The sequence below is a fragment of the Pogoniulus pusillus genome, chromosome 7 (assembly GCF_015220805.1).
Source record: "Pogoniulus pusillus isolate bPogPus1 chromosome 7, bPogPus1.pri, whole genome shotgun sequence".
NCBI classification, from domain to species: Eukaryota; Metazoa; Chordata; class Aves; order Piciformes; family Lybiidae; genus Pogoniulus; species Pogoniulus pusillus.
In genome coordinates, this window is record NC_087270.1 from 14,187,835 (window position 1) to 14,204,217 (window position 16,383).

The following is a 16,383-nucleotide window of genomic DNA, read 5'->3' on the forward strand; positions in this document are numbered from 1 at the left end:
CAGATTATAACAGATAGCATATACAGGCACTATATATTATATTATAGCTAATTGCACATACGTCTGTGCATTCTCCTCAGTTGTTCTAAGGCAATAATCTCCTATTTATAGAGTGTAACACAATGCACCCACAATACTGATTGCAGCCCCTGCATGATCCACGGATGTTATAAATATCTCCTGCCAGGATGGGCTGGTTTTTAACTTTTTCAATCTGATTTCTCACAACTCCACAGACAGGCCAAACATATCAGCTGGAAGCAGTGATGAATCAGGTGCTGGTAACCCTGCTGTGACCCATGCTGCAAATGTTCAGAAGAATCAATAAGCCCAGAAAGATAATGGCACAAAATACAGAACAATTTATTTTCCATATATTCTGCTTCATGTCAGCACATGACTGATTTGTTCTAAAATCCTTTCTGAGTATTGGCAATGCACAGACATGCAGGATATGTGTGCACAATGTTTGTGGCCATGTCACCTGGGGCAGCATCACATGGGATGTAACAAGATAGGCAGGTTTGGGATTAGGCAATACATGGATAAGGAACCCACACTATTACTGTAAGAGATAATGTTGAGTATTTGTGTTCTCAGTGCTGCTACACAGAAACTCTGACACTGCTGTAAGCTGTGTGGTACTCTTCCAAAAATAATGGCTGTCTAATATAGCAGGCATGAGGAACAGCTGGCTGTTCCTGTCCATGTGTTGGAATTAAGTCATCTTCTTAGGAAAAGCAATGCACTGCTGAAGCTAGGAGTTTTAGGGCTTGTCAGCGATGGTTGTGCAGAGATCAGATTTAAATGGGAAATGAGAAAGGTGGCAGTTTGTGCACAGAAACTATTACAGCTGAGCAAGCTCCTAGTGCTTTGAAGACTGGATGGGAGGACAAACTAAGTGGTGGAAAAGAAAGTAGGAAGAACAAAATGGAATGTGTACTCCTAAGTTTTAATAAGAGTGGCCTGTGGCCAGACTTGAGAGCATTAGGAAAAAAAGATTGAAATTAATCATGAGACCAACATATATAAATTACAAATTGTGAAGACAAAAAAGAAAGGGTAAGAAATCCCCTTTTCTAGCACAAAAATAGATGAGGCATAGAAGCATTGAAAACTGTCATTTCAGGTTATCCTCCTGTACTGAACATAGTAATAGTTTGATTTGGTTCTGTTATTTGAAATGAAGACAGAAGAAATGAAAGGGCATAAAATTCTTCTTACAAGCAGAAGAAAACAGATGAGGCAGAAAACCAACTAAAAATCTAATTTTTAAGTTCCCTTGCTGCGCTGAATGCATTTATAATTTGATTCAATTCTGTCATTTTGGTTCTACATTTAAGCCTGTATTATTCTCTGCTTTCCCTTCTCATACAAAACTTAGCTCTAAGGACCAGTTTTATTCTCAGGCATGTGCATGTAAGTGTCACCACAGTAAAGTGCAGCCGCTTATGTGTATCTGAAGACAATAGGACTAAAATCTGCTGCAAGACATCCCAAGAGGGAGTCGTTACAGTGCTTTAGAATGACAAAGACTGATTTTACAGCCTGACCTTCTGCGTTTTCCAATTCTATGAAGATATTAAACCAGGAAAGTGCTACCCTAAATGACACAATATTCTGAAACAAGAGTGTATTTATTTAAAGAATAACAACAAATTTGACTATCTGCATTTATGAATACTTCTTGGACTAAATTTCTAGACTTAGACTTCATCTCCAAATCACTATTAATCAAAAAACCACCCACAAAGAAAAGCTGAAAAGACATCTGAATGTGTAATAATAGGAATAAGGAAACCCATTACTATGGTTAAACCTTTAACATTATTAAAGCATTTTGGAAGGGTTACACCTGAACTCTACAAAGCACAACAAAGCTGAGGAAAAAAGTCCAAAGCTATCTAAACTTGGAAATTAACAGTTCAGGAGGTGAAGTGATCAAAGCTTGGGAAAGCAATGTAAAACACAGCTCACAGGAGGATGTTTAAAAATAAACTGATGTTGTCCTAACACAAAGTTATCAATATTAATATAGTCCTCAATGCTTTTGAGTTTTTGAAATACCACAATAATAGATCTGACATCCTGCTGCATCAGTCTGAGAACTGTGGATCATGGACCACTTTATGGGCATGCAGAAGCCCCTTGTTTCTCCAGAGGGAGCTTTCTTTTACCCAGCTCTGCAGTATAAGGAGTACAACCTCACTCTAAGAATACCACCACACTTTGTTGCAGCTTTACAGGTTAGTGACATTGGCAGACTAGACTATTTTCAGAAGAGAACCCTAGAAACATATGAAATCATGTAAATGTCTATTTGCTTCTGGAAGAATGAAGTAGCCTTTGTTTTTAACCAATGTGGGTAAATATTAGCTCTAGGGAGTTCATATTATGTATTTAAGAGACCTGTCACTAAAATCAGATCCAGTCTTATGCACAAAGCCACTGGATTAGATCCTCAGCTTGTATATGTCCAGGCTGTTTCACTAAAATCAGCCCACTGTTGGGAACTAGTGTTAGCTGAGGATCTGGCTTGCTACAGTTACTCTTGAAAGGTTCAAAATTCACTAAATGAAATGTGGGTTACATGAAAAGCACAGTATCAGAAGATACCTCTGTGCAGAGGTATCTTTAGCTCCAAGCTAAAATTTGATACCAAATTCGGCACACATCACCAGAACATGGACATGAATGGGACCATCTGACTCCAAAAATCCAGTTTCTATAAATTTAGTCCAGAGAGGTCAAAAGATTATCCATTCTTTGCATACTCACATACGATGAACTAAAAAGAAGTACCCAACACCCTCCTATACATTTTCAGCTCATAGCGAAGACCAAAAGCTAGAGTTGTTTCCTTTCTCTGAATGAGTGATAGGAGGTCTCTCTTCACAGGTAAACTTTAGCAATACTCTACTTCTAATATCAGTTACATTCTGTTTTCTCTTACTGTCTCTAATGCCCCACAGCAATATTCCATTGTGTATTTGAGGAAAACAAACCCAAACTGGGAGTACTGCTATTGTTCAAACTTGAGCCCATGTTCCCAGTACTTTAGTAAGACAGTTTCTATTTGGGATGGTACACAGCACTGACACCAGAAAAATCAAGGGATAGATTTAGTGGGCCCATGCTGTGATCTCAGGCTGACAAAAAACAAGCCATAAAAGGGCTCTGCAAAGTCTGAAAGATCAAGCAAAGAAACCTTTAAAGCAACTGTTGCTTATAATCTTTTTAGAGCTGCATACTAGGTTTTATGCCACATTCATTCTTAATGGTATCTGGCTTAACTGTTAACTGTGTCTTTAAAAGGAAGCGAATGTTGCCACTCCCTGTATTTTTCAGAAATTAATGGAATGGGATGTACCCATAAAACAATCTTGAACTGCATCCATGTTCTTGCACCTACAGATTTCATCTAATCATTGTGTTTGGTTCTAAGGTGAACATTCTCCTGAATAAAGCCCACATATTTCTAAAAACAAGCAGCTCAGACATTTATATTCTAGTTCCCACCATACCACAAGAACTGAAATAGCATCAATTAAAATTGTCATTGACCTCTTACATAGCATACAGAACACTGATATAAGTGCCATTCTCCCTGTGTCCCAGCTGCTTTTTATACAACAGGGTACTTGATTTCCTCTGAACATTTGATAGAAAGATTAAACTGTCCAGTGTTTCCAATTAAAAACAGTACTGTGTTTGTGTTCCACAGATTTAACTACTTCATTAAATCACTCATACAAATCTCTTCTCAGCAGTATTTTCAGTTCTTTCAGTCTGTAAATTTTCTCTCTTATGGCTCTAATAAAATCATCAGGAAGCTTAAATTTCATTCACATGGCAAGTATAACAAAGATGTAATTAAAAATCATTACCACTCTTCCATCTGCCACTTCTGTGTGTTGTCAGTGCACCTGACTCCTCTGTATGCAGAGTGTTAAGAAGTCTGCAAATTAATGCAGTATGAACAGAGAAAATGTCTGGGTTATCTAGATACAGTTTAAACTGCATTTCTCTTATAGCATCTCACACTGCTCTTTCTCAACCCTAGAAATTTCTGGTCCAGCACACAGCCAGTGTGCCTCACGAGAGTAAAATGTTTCCCCTTTCTCTTTGGGAATGCTGCCAATACGCTTCCTCGCCGCTTTCAGATGCAACTGCCCTTCTTCATGTCTATGTTTTGTTCCATTTAGCTCAGTGTAATGTTAGACCTTTTCTGTTGTATGTGTATGCATGCAGAATTAATAGACTTCATCTACTACAAAAAGATGTTGGCAGGGGTTTTGTTGGCAGCAGACAGAGTAAGCACATAACTCTCTTAGTGGCTTAGTTACCCTGGTTGCCAGTCACATTCAGTGTCTGCCTCAAGGTGCTTCCTCTTGGCCTTTAAGGCCTTGTGGAATTTTGACCCAAGTGCTTTCTCCAAGGCAGCAATTCATTTTGTCAAGTGCCAGACAGGCCTACCTGAGTCCTCCCTGCTTCATCAACAGGTATACAAATGTGCCCAGCTAATTAGCAACTTTGACTGCAGCTTCTGTCTTTCTCCTGCAGAAATGCCCAACCTGCTGTGATCAGCAAAGTTACAGAAAGATTGTATTCATGGGTTTTTCCTTTCTTTTTTTTTCCCCAACATGCATCCAAAGTTACACTTTATTTTTATAGAAAGGCTATCTTTGGTTGTTACAAATTAATATCATGACTCTAAGTCGCACTCTTCTCTTAACAAAGTAATACTGAGCTTTAAAAAGTAGGTGACAAGCATATACTGATGACAATTCTTATTACTGGGTGAAAAGACTAAAAATAGTGAGCTCCCTTTAGTATAAATCAATCCATATAATCTACCTTTATGTCAGTCTAGTTGTGCTAGTTTGAACCTAGCTAGAATGTTTTGGTGAGAAGAACTAGATTACAGGCTGGGAAAGGAAAACAAGGCTGATGTCTACCTCACTCATAGGCTTGCTGAGATGTATAAGAACAAGAATCAATACATAGGTAAGGCACTACTCCTGCTGGGGAGCTCAAAGCTTCATTTTTCTCTTTCTCTCTAACCTCTCTGCTGTCTCTCTGATTAATACACTTTGCCTCCTAACCCCCTGGCCGAACCTCCGTTCTTCCTTGGGACTGGGGTAAGGTTGAGAGGAGGGGGAGAGAAGGTGGAAGGGTAGTTGAGAGCTCCTCCTGGGGACTCAGGTTTCTGGGAGGAGTGTTGTGTTTCTGTATTACCTTTTACCTTGTATAGTTCTGTATATAACTGTATATACTGTACATATCTGCTTGTATATTTTGCTAAGCTGTAAATAATAAGTTTCATTCAATTTCCAGAGCTGGCTGAGTCTAGTCTGGGTGATTTCCAAAGTGTGAGGGGGTAACACCCAAACCATCACACTAGTAAAACTTCCAGCAAGTAAACCCTGGTTGTGTGCAATACATAATTAAAAGATTTCTAATTCTTTTGACCACCATATCCGTAAGTAAACCCATAAGCATCCTCTGTTTGTGTCCTAGCAGGTCTGTATTCTGCAGTGCTTGTATATTTGGGTTCCCCTTCACAGTAACAAACTGCCTTAGCCAGTGTCCAGAACTCTGTTTAATAGCAAAGTATTAGTTGGACTGTACCTAAGAGCAGGATTTATACTAAAGATATTCTTATTTAAGAAATTTGGGTTATATTCTGAAAATAAAATGCAATTTAAAACAATTTATAACTAGCTTTTGGGGGGAGAGGTCTAGATTATGTTAAAGATGTGATAGCTACCTGAATAGCCTTTCCACTTTCTGACCCCTTTGGCCTTCATGGCACTTGTCTCAATGTAACAAATTATAACTATAACCATAATTCATCTGTAGAACAACTATATGCAAATATAGAGTCACAATTGCATTCCAAAACATTATTTTAAGCACAGAACTCAAACTATCTGCAAATATTGTTTAAACAATAATTAAAATATTTTCTTTCTTTCTTTTTTATTTCCTTTGCCCATTGTCCTCTCACAAAAGTCGTTTTCATAGGGTAAAAAAAAAAAAGGCTTCTTTATAAGCAGTCCACACTTAGCTTCCCAGTAAACATTCAGCTTTTCCAAATATCACCTTGCAGGAAAAAACTTACAGACCTTTTTTCCAGAGACACATTGCTGTGTTTGAATGTAGGACACAGACAGTGTTTTTCAAAGCCTGGTTATACTTAACAAAGTATTGACATAGGCCTGTATGGCAGAACGCTTATTTCAGAGTGTTAAAAGGAGAAACGTCTTTACTGTGAGGGTGCTGGAGCATGGGAACAAGCTGTCCAGAGAGATTGTGGAGTGTCCTCCGGAGACTGATATTTCAAAACTCACCTGGATGTGTTTGTGCGCAACCTGATCTAAGATACCTGTGTTAGCAGGGGGTGGCACTAGATGATCTCCAGAGGTCCTCTTCCAACCCCTACCATACTGTGATTCTTTTGAAAGGTAGCACAAAACAAGAAAGCTGATACAGGTCTCTTTACATCTTGCTGGAAAGTCTGGCTCAGCTCCAAACTTCCTTCAGTTTAGGCAGGAGCTAACAAATGACTTGTCAGTATAAGAAAACAAAATTACTCAGCTACTTTACCTTTCTGGGATCATTTTCCATGAGGTCAGTTTCCTAGTCCTATTCCACCTGCCATAGATTTCTGCAACAGAAGTTAACATAAAGTGAATGTGATAAAAACCACAAGCAATACTTTCACTGTAATTGCTGCCACAGGTACACTGTAATTGCTACAAATAAGAAATCCTTTTTATCATAGTAGAAGAAGGTGTAGTTTGGCTTGTGCTTGTCAGAGGGTCTGTAGGAGTATTCACAACTGAGAATCAACACTGCTTTTATTTTAGCAACAAGAGCTGTTCAAGTGATGGTATTTAAGGAATGAGGTCACATATTCAAGCTGTTTAGATACAACAGTGTTTAAAGATGTCGCTCAGGCTCCAGGCAGATAAAAAGTGCATCAGCTTATGATCTAGGCATTTCTAGCACTGCTGTGCATCTTGCATTCAATTAAGCAAGGCATGCAAAATAAACTCCATCCTGGCACAGAAAGATGCTTCTGAAGCCCTTTATGCTATACAGTGCAGTCAGAAAATATGAATTACAAGATCTGAGGCATGCTTACACTTCAGTAGTTCAAGAAATAAAATCAATGTTCTTACCTAAGTCAGCAGTTTTTCTGTGTTACAAAATATTTCAGTAAGACTAATGTAATAGCAGGAAATCCTTTGCAGCAAAACACATTTCAATTGCTATATTGGCTGTCCAGTAGTGTAATCTATTAATATGACTTTCTAACTTTATCCATATATATTTAATTAATAGGAAAGACTTAGCCCGAGATTTTTGGACAATGGCAGAATATAGGTGGCTGTTCCCATGCATCCATCTAAAAAAAAAATCTATTCCTTTAATTATCCTTTTTGTAAAAAAGAAAAAAATAGGTTGATGGCTGACATGGTCTGAAATTAGTTGGCATGACTGTAACCTCAGAAGATATTTCCTTGATCACAACTAGCTTTAAGATTAACAACGACTAAAGGTGCAGGAACAGGCTGTCCTCATGTGCTGAAGATGAGTCTGTGGCAAAGAAGATCAGCCTGGCTGAACAGGGAGCTCTGGCTGCAGCTCAGGAAAAAAGGAGAGCTTATGGCCTTTGGAAGAAGGGGCAGGTCACATAACGGCTACAAAGATGTTGTGAGGTTATGTGAAGAGAAAATTAGAAAGTCCAAAGCCCACATGAAATTAATCTGGCTGTAAAAGACAATATGAAATACACATCAGCAACAAAAGAAAGGCTAGGGAGAGCCTCCATCAGGTTCAGGAGGAACTCCCTAGGTTCAGGAGGAAACATGTTGAGATGAGGAAAAAGCTGAGATGCTTAGTGCCTTCTTTGCATCAGTATTTAGTAATAGGAACAGTTGTACTATGGGAATCCAGACCCCTGAGCTAGAAGACAGTGACCAGGAACAGAATGATCCCCCCACAGTCCAGGAAGAGATTGTCAGCGACCTGCTGTACCACAAAGTCTCTGGATGGATTAAACCCACCCAAGAGTTCTGAGAGAGCTGGCAGAGATGCTCACCAAGCCACTTTCTGTCATTTTTCAGCAGTCATAGAATCATAGAATCAACCAGGTGGGAAGAAACCTCCAATATCATCCAGTAGTCCAACAGAACACCCAGCCCTATCCAGTCAACTAGACCATGGCACTAAGTGCCTCATCTAGTCTTTTCTTGAACACCTCCAGGGATGGCAACTCCACCACCTCCCTGGGCAGCCCATTCCAATGCCAATCTCTCTCTCTGTGAAGAACTTCCTCCTAACACCCAGCCTGTACCTCCCCTGACACAACTTCAGACTATGTCCCCTTGTTCTATTGCTGGTTGCCTGGGAGAAGAGGCCAACCCCCACCTAGCTACAACCTCCCTTCAGGTAGTTGTAGACAGCAATGAGGTCACCCCTGAGCCTCCTCTTCTCCAGGCTAAACAACCTCAGCTCCCTCAGCCTCTCCTCATAGGGTTTGTGTTCCAGGCCCCTCACCAGCTTTGTCACCCTTCTCTGGACACATTCCAGCACCTCAACATCTCTCTTGAATTGAGGGGCCCAGAACTGGACACAGTACTCAAGGTGTGGCCTGACCAGTGCTGAGTACAGGGGAAGAATAACCTCCCTTGTCCTACTGGCCACACTGTTCCTGATCCAGGCCAGGATGCCATTGGCTCTCTTGGCCACCTGGGCACACTGCTGGCTCATCTTCAGCATACTATCTACCAGTACCCCCCAGGTCCCTTTCTTCCTGGCTGCTCTCCAGCCACTCTGTCCCCAGCCTGTAGAGCTGCTTGGGGTTGTTGTGGCCAAAGTGTAGAACCCTCCACTTGGCCTTGTTAAATCTCATCTCATTGGCCTCTGCCCACCCATCCAGCCTGTCCAGGTCCCTCTGCATGGCTGACTGGGGAGGTCCCAACAGACTGGAAGTTACCCAATGTGACACATATCTACAAGAAGGGCCAGAAGGAGGATCCAGGAAACTACAGGCCTGCCATTTTACCTTTGATGCTGAGAAAACTGATGGAGCAGATCATCCTGAGTTGGACCATCACACAGCACATACAGGACAATCAACATGGGTTTATGAAAGATGGGTCCTGCTTGACTAAATTGATCTCCTTCTACAACATGGTCATCCACTTAGTGGATGAGATTTGAAAGGCTGTGGATGTTGTCTATCTGGAAACCATTTCCCACAGCATTGTCCTGAAGAAACTGGCAGCTCATGGACTGGATGGAAGTGTACTTTACTGGGTAAAAACCTTATGGACAGCCAGACCCAGAGAGTGGTAGAGAATGGAGTTAAACCCAGTGCATGGATGATCACAAGTGGTGTTCCTCAAGGCTTAGTGATGGGGACAGCTGTCTTTAATATCCTTATCAATGATCTGGATGAGGGGATTGAATGCACCCTTAGTAGGTTTGCAGAACCTACCAAGCTGAGTGGAAGTGTTGATCTGCTTGAGGGTAGGAAGGCTCTGCAGATGGATCTGTCCAAGGCCAATTGTATGAGATGCAGTAAAGCTATATTCTGGATTCTGCACTTGGGCTACAAGCCCCAGCAGTGCTACAGGCCTGGGGAACAGTGGCTGAAAAGCTGCTCAGCAGAGACGGTCCTTGGGGTGTTAACTGACAGCCAGATGAACAGGAGCCAGCAGTGTACTCAAGTGGCCAATGGCATCCTGGCCTGCATCAGGAACAGTAGGACCAGAGAAGTGATGTTACTGCTGTACTCTGGCCTGGTGACACCACATATTGAGTATTGGGTTGTTTTGGGCCCCTCACTACAAGAAGGACATTAAGGTACTAGACTGTGTCCAGAGAAGGACAACAAAGCTGGTGAAGGGTCTAAAGAATGAGTCTTCTGAGAAGTGATGGAGAGGACTGGGGTTGTTTAGTCTGGAGAAAATGAGACCCAGGAGAAGACCTTCTCACTCTCTACAACTTCCTGAAGGGAGGCTGTAGGGGTTGGTCTGTTCAAACAAGTAACAAGAGGAAATGGCCTCAAGTTGTGCCAAGGGAAGTTTAGACTGGATTTTAAGGAAGAATTTCTTTACTGAAAGGATTGTCAGGCATTGGAACAGGTTGCCCAGGGAAGTGGTGGAGTCCCCATTCCTGGAGGTACTTAACAGATGTTTAGGAATACAGTGTTAGGCCAATGATTGGCCCTGATGATCTTAAATGTCTTTTCCAGTATAAGCAATTCTGTCATTATATGTAACAATCAAGCTAAAAATTAGGCACTATAATTGAGGCTGGTGAGAGGCCTCGAGCACAAGCCCTATGAGGAGAGGCTGAGGGAGCTGGGATTGTTTAGCCTGGAGAAGAGGAGGCTCAGAGGTGACCTTATCACTGTCTACAACTACCTGAAGGGTGGTTGTGGCCAGGGGGAGGTTGCTCTCTTCTCTCAGGTGGCCAGCTCCAGAACGAGAGGACACAGCCTCAGGCTGCGCCAGGGGAAAATTTGGCTCGAGGTGAGGAGAAAGTTCTTCACTGAGAGAGTCATTGGGCACTGGAATGGGCTGCCTGGGGAGGTGGTGGAGTCGTCGTCCCTGGGGCAGTTCAAGGCAAGGTTGGATGTGGCACTTGGTGCCATGGTCTAGCCTTGGGCACTGTGGTAAAGGGTTGGACTTGATGATCTGTGAGGTCTCTTCCAACCTTGGTGATACTGTGATACATTTGAAATATACACGAGTTCTGTTAAAGTATTCACATCACTAAAATAATTCAGGTGTATAAGTGTTTCAGATTTTAGCCCAAAAGATGATAGAACTTAATACAAACCCAGAGGAATTGTCCTTAATATGCACAAAATAAACTAGGCTGTTTGTTAGCGACCTGTACTAAATTTTTATGAAACACTTCATGCCAAATGTATTTCTTCTGACTTCACAAATGCAAAATGACTTATTTCTTCTGACTTCACAAATGCAAAATGACTTATTTCCAGGTCTTGCACTAGCAGATACTTTCATTAGGCTTTAATAATTTACATCATTACAGAAATATCAAGACTGGACCTTTTGCACTAGTAGGCAAATAAATCATAGTATTAAGTTTCTAGTCTCTCCTGAATTACATTTTAATGTTTGCGTATTGAAGCAACAGAATTGCAACAGCAATGAAAAACGTTTACAGCCTGGTTTGATTTGCATTACTTCATGTCTACACAGAAGCCAAAACTATTCAACAAGCCTCAGCTGTACATGAGAATTTTAATCAAGGAAATAAGCCTGTGTTGCTTAATGGCAATCCTTAGATGCACAAATAATTAGCTCCAAAGAGAGGACCTGAATTTCAGGAATTAACTCTGAGAACTTGCTGAAACACTTGCTCCCATTCTTTTGTACAGCCCCAAGGGACAGCAGAATTAGTCCTAATAAAATACCTGAAATCCAAGGACACTTATGTATACTTGAAAGATATCACAACTTTAGATTTTTCTAGGCACAATCTTATTTAATAATTGCTATGTTAAAAAAGGAATAGAAGGCAGAGCAGTAAAAACCTTTAACAGGGACTTGATTCACTTGATTTTAGTGATAGAAACCTTCAATTACCAATATTTTTCAAGCATGAAAAATGTCAAGCAGTGAATTAAGCAGATAACTATTTCACTAAATTCTAACCAAATTCAGTCACTGTTGCTCTCCCACTTTTAACCTAGACAGTAGCCATCTGATCTGTACAATATTCAATATTTATCTCATTACAGAAAGAAAAAATGTGGAATGTCCAGCTGTGGAAATGATCAGTGAAAGTATTGGCACACACAAAGTGAAAGGGAGCAGACAGGAAGTTCTCATTCCTTTTGAACTCTCCCCATGGTGGAAGCTGATACAGAACTCTTAAGGAGCATTTACTTGCTTGCACAACAATCGACATTGCTTGCACAAACAGATTTCATTCAGAGTAATGACAATGAATTAGACCTTCAGTTAATGGAAGGTGTCATAGCAGGGGTTTGGGTTATTTTGTTCTTTTTTTGTTTGGTTCCATTTTTTTTTTAAAACAAACATGGTGGCATTACACTGAACATCTCTGTGGACATATGACAGGTTAGATGTGAAAAGTGCGTAGTTTCTTAGAGTCATCCACACCGCAGGATTTTACCAGTGCTGGAAATGTGGTTTTCAAGTTCAGGCTGGACTAACTTACTACCTCTCTTATCTGCTCAATAAAAGAATCATCTTAGGATGTCCATTAAGTATTTCTCAACCAAGGTTCCCAACAGGGAACTAAAAGCATTTTGCCACTTCATTATTTACTGTTATCAAAACTCTGGATGACCTCCCATGTTCAGATGTCTCATTTCATGGCTGAACAAGGGCTATCACAGTGTCTCGGTTCTAATTTAAATTCCCAGAGACTCAAATAGAACCATTAACAGTTTTATAGAGTGCCCTTCCCTCTTCCCCCTTCTTTCCCAAAATAAAAGAATTAGATGTAGAGAGAGGAAAGGTAAGCACACCCAAATAAATAATCTCACTCTGATTTGGAAGTAAAAAAAGTTTAACAGCAAATTAAAAAGGTATCTGAGGTAGGGAAGTTACAAAGGTGTAGGGAAGGGAAAACAAATACAAAATGTGTAAATACAACCGGGTTTGATGGCAATGGATTTGTCTGCCTCCTGGGTGATGGCCATATGGTAAAACAAAGAGAACCAGGAACAGGATGGTGATGCTGGTAAGCAGGGAGGCAGGGAGTGCAGAGAGAGAGAAACAGGCAGTCTTCCTGCTTTTATGGATCTTTAGACAGGAAGGTGGAGTGAGGTAACCACCACCTGGTAGTGTTCAGACCCACCCCTGGGGAGGGGTCAAGACCACCTAGGGGCAGGTTCAAGGTCACTCCCCCTGGAGGGTTAACCCTGTACACAAAGTAATTTTATATGTCTGATTCAGAAAATCTGCCACTGCTTGCTCCAAAGGGGGTTGAAACAGGAACTAATGATTGAGCTGATTTCAGTTATTTGCCAGATACCCTAACAATTACAAGTGTTTCTAATTTTCTGTTAATTGAAGGTACATTGCTACATTTCAGTTATTCTACATGCTGTACTTATTTTGGCCAAATCCTCAGCTACAATAAACCAGCAGACTTCAGTTACATTATTTAACCTCTGTAATTTAGACCAAATGAATGTAACTGCCTTGATGATTTTTCTTTATTTCTATGCTTGCACATGTTATTGCACTTAATTCTTGTGGAAAAACAGAATTACTGACTGTAAATGCAACCAAAGCCAAGTCCAGAAGAGTGAGTGTGGAACAGCCTCTTCACTTCCCTCCTATAATGGCTTTAAAAATAAATACCCCAAAACTGTAATGCATAGTCATCTTTCAGTCAGTTGTATTATATATTACCTCACAAACCCTTCTGCCCCAGCAGATCTCTGAAAATGGTGTGAGGGAACTGATTTAGCCCAGTCATGCAATAATGCTGAGTAACTGACCCTCACTGGGAGTGACATCTGTTGCAGTCTCTTGTGAGTCATAACATTTTCTGAGGAAGCAGCCTTCTCTGCTAGCTCTAACTTTCTTTGCTACATTGGTGCTGAGTTCAAAGTATGCTGAGCAACTTCCCACAAGAAAATAAAACATTCAAGTAAGTTCCTTTGGAGCAGGAACAACAGCCAATCCATAGGCATGACTACTAGATATTTAATCTTTTTAAATAACATGCATCCAAATCCTTACAGTAAAAACTTTCTAAAAGCAACATCTGATCACAATTCAATACTCTCTGTTTTAATTCCCTTTGGTCCACATCATCTTCCTCTTGTCCTCTAAAGATGTTTCCATCTTGCTATGCTTGTTGCCTTCAAGTACTTTCTCATCTTTTGATTTTTTTTTCTTGCAAATAGTGATAAAATTAATTGCTGGATAGTAAAGAGGACACAGAGCTTTGAGGAGACACTCTTGGACTCCAGACTATCCCAACTCTTTAGGGAATATTTCCACATTAATTGTTCATCTGACAAAAACATACAAGGCACTGTTCTAAACTGTGACATCCTTTATTGTTCTTTCCAGCTTACTTTTATAGTAGTAAACAACAGAATTAATTTTCCATGTAACACTTACCTTCCATTGTAAACAAAATCTGTCTCCATATGTCACCTAGTTAAACTGGGTCTATTTATTGCTTAAAGCACTGGATTTCTCATTCAGTGCCAAGAGGGATGATGCAGAAAAGTCATACTGCTCTGTGCATATAGATGCGGGTTGGTGGAAGAGGGAAGGCAGGCAGAGAAGAATGAGCTGTTTGATGCTGTCAAGTGTCTACTGAAAGCATGGGCTCTGGGAGGCCACAATAAGTATTTACAGATTGCTAATTTACAGACAATTTAATCTGTTGTGCAATCTATAAATACATATGGCTTCATGATTAGGTAAAATGATTCCATACTACTTAAACTTTTACATGTCATGCTGCAAATATTTATGTTCTTAGAGCAATGAAATCTTTAACCCATAAGCACTATCATTTGAATTCTTTCAACAAAAGGATGTATGAGCACCAGCCAAGGAAGAAGTAATCCTAAGAAGATTTTTTTTTTTCAGCTCTGAAAATACTGCCATGCTCTGCAGAGTGCTGAAATTACTTTTCTTTCCCGACCAACCTATGCAACGTTGGCAGACTGCAGATAAGCTTTTTCTAACAGCTCCTTTTAGACCTTCACACATCTGTGAGAGTCCAAGTACCTGGTCAGTTTTGCCCCACTTCAAGTTTTGATCAGGGGATTCTCTCTCACTTCAGATGTGCTCAGAATTAATCACCTCCATGCAAAGTCACAGAATGTTAAGGGTTGGAAGGGACCTCAAAAGATCATCTAGTCCAGTCCCCTTGCCAACGTAGGATCACCTATACCAGATCACACAGTAATGCATCCAGGCGGGTTTTGAGTATCTCCAGAGAGGGAGATTCCACAACCCCCCCGGGTAGCTTGTTCCAGCATTCCCTCAATTTTACAGTGAAAAAATTCTTCCTTGTGTTTACATGGAACTTCCTATGCCTCTACTTCCACCTATTGTTCCTTGTCCTGTCATTGGGCATCACCAAGAAGAGCCTGACTTCATCCTCTTGGCACTCACTCTTTACATATTTATAGACATTAATGAGGTCATCCCTTAGCCTCCTCTTCTCCAAAATAAAGAGAGACACATTTCTTTGGACTGAGGCTCAAACTGACAATAATGTTATCACAGACTATTAACAAATGTAACAGGTTTTGTTTAAAAAATAAAAAAATCACACATGCCAGGGCATCACTCAGCTCTCAGAAACATGCCATGTGAAGGTCCCTCAAATGTTTCAGACATGCTGTGCCAAAAAGTGTAGCTCAAATTGTCTATACATACAACCTTCCATGAAGGTAGGAAATATGTCCTTTCACTGCCAAAGCACATTAACAAAACAGAACTGGAGCAATTTCTTCCCATATACATCCTGGTAGGAGTCCCCAGTTAAATAATTTCTGCATTCTCACTTTCAACACAGTGTAGTGGTATAATCATTACAGGCTTTTGGAAGCAGTTGATAGCTCCATCTGTTTGGAGACCCCATATACTCTGAAAAAAGTCCACACCTTCTTAGATTTTTCAGCTCTGAAAAATACTTGCCTATATTAAATGGGTTTTCTTTTCCTGCCTTACAGACCTTACAGGCCTTACAGCTTCACTGAAGAAAGGATATATGATCAAGATGGACACCATTGCTTTCTAACTGAATTATAAAGGTTTCCTTTTTTCTTTCCTATGTAGGCAGGAGTATTCTCAGTTTGTGAATCTCCCTCATTCTTTTCTCAAGACTTTAAAAGTGAAATATTAACACAACACACTTCCTACAAACACTGTGACATCACGTATGCCAAGCTCTCTGTAGACAGAGTGCAAGCATTGGACATCAGGGAACTGACTTCACAGAGTTTTCCTTGAAGTTGGAATTACCTGCTAAGCCTAATGGGTGAACTAAAATCTGACATTTCTTAACCTTGTCAACAAAACCATTGTTTGTTGCACATATTCTAGATAAAGAATATCTGGGCATCTGAAGCCTTCAAAAAATGGAGAAGGTGGGCTAAAGCAATGCAGAAAATGTGAGGGTTTGCAGTCTTTTCTCTCTCCACAGTGTTTACCCAGCATGTTTGTGAGAACACAGATGAAGTTATTTAAAAAAGAGCCAGGTAGTCATGATGGCTGCAGAAACTAAGTGTGCAGAACCTAGTAGGTCACAAGCAATAAGGCTCAGTGTGTCTTGCAACTTCCTCAGGGGGGAACAGCATCGGGGTATTTTTTTCCCATAGGC